Below are 1,733 nucleotides of genomic sequence, written 5' to 3'. Positions count from 1 at the left end.
ACTGCAGCCTCCCGTAGGAGTTTGAGCTGTATTTCATTCCTAATGTGGCTGTTTCGCCTCTCAAGGCATGCACTGAAGCCCCCAGGCGCATGCAAGAGCGAGCTCCTGTCAACCAGATTCAGTAGCTTGATAGTGCTCTCAGGCGTAAGAAGACGTTCCGAGTAGGCGATTGGATGATGTGAGCATGCCCTGCAGCAGTCCATATTCCATTTTGAAAGTCAGAGCAATAAGGAAAAAGCAAAGCACCGTTTGTAGAGGAACACCTGCATTCGAAAGCGAGCGGGACATTCCTTTGCTGGGTTTGTGAAAGCTGCACAGTAATTTGGGCAAAGAAGTATGACTGCATGCAACTGCTATTTTAGTCCCTCTATTTCCACCTCATTTTTTGTGCATTACGCATTTCGATAGCCTTCATGAGGAATCATGTAACACGGTTATGCTTTGGCGCTGAAAAATGGCGCCAGACCAAGGCGCATGCTCATTTGTCGTCGCCACTACAGAGCTGGGTGCAGACGTAACCAAGCGGGGCAATATCATATACCATTAGGCATATCTAGCGCTACTGCAGGATCCAAGCCGACATACAATAGAGCCTTTTGACTGATAGAATGTGCCTGGCAGTTATTCTTGGAGACCGCTTTGCAAACCCACCTTCCAAACTATAGAGTGACTGGGAGTTCTCGGTCCCACTGATCTCGCATGAAATCTCTTTCTCCTGGGCTCCGGCATTGACGAATTACGTCGCTGGAGAGCGGCTATGCAAGGCTTTGTTTGCTTTGTTTGAAAGCTTAATTCAGTACAGGTTTACGAAGGAACAGTAAAGCGAGCTTTTGGGTTTTCGAAAGCACGTATCGGCCTTTTCTAATATAGATACTCTTAATTAATGGGATCCTTTGGGTGCACAGGATCGAATCCATGACATTCAACGGCGCGGATAACTAAACGTGATTAGCTCGTGAGTCAGCAAACCCAGTTGTGCCGAAACCGGTTTCTCGGTAATATAGTTGATAGGCATTTATTGAAGCAAACAATGCTAAGCGAGCGACACGTGCATTTTTGCCGCCGCTCACCATCAAACAGGGCGTGAGGCTACTTCGCTTTGCTAGACTTACCATTTCCGCAGTGCAAAAAGAAATTTAGATCAAATACGGACAAATGTTGGAGACAGGAGGAAAGTATTGCAGCTCTTTCCGACTATGCCGCTAAATCTTCACGCTGGGCTAGGCGAGATGCAGATCAAGACTTTTCAAGAGCCCTAAATATCTTTTTGCTTGTATTATGCTCCCTACATAAGAGAATGTGTTGGCTGCTCTTTCCTTAACCAATGGGTGCCAAGCGTAGAACGAGCACTGGTGCTTGCGCTTGAAAGTGAAATTGACTGTTTGAGCTGGGATTGCAGCTCCTTTTTAGTCTGGATCCCTTCCCTTCCCTTGCTATTCGCGAACAAGCATATGGATGTGACGTGTACGCATCGAGTTTTGATTCACTGGAGGAAATTTCGACTAGCGATTCACGCGAAACTTGATATTCGCTGCCATGAACGTAATTATTCAGCCGTGGTACGTTGCATGCAGACTAAAACGGTTGTGCTCATGCCGCATTCCTGTGTAACCGTACATATGCAGACTCAAAGACACGGACAAATACCTACACACACACACACACACGCACACACACACACACACACACACACACACACACACACACACACACACACACACACACACACACAG

This window comes from Eimeria necatrix, genomic scaffold (genome assembly GCF_000499385.1).
Source record: "Eimeria necatrix Houghton genomic scaffold, Enh_scaff867, whole genome shotgun sequence".
Lineage (NCBI taxonomy): Eukaryota > Apicomplexa > Conoidasida > Eucoccidiorida > Eimeriidae > Eimeria > Eimeria necatrix.
Note: the sequence above shows the minus strand (reverse complement) of the source record.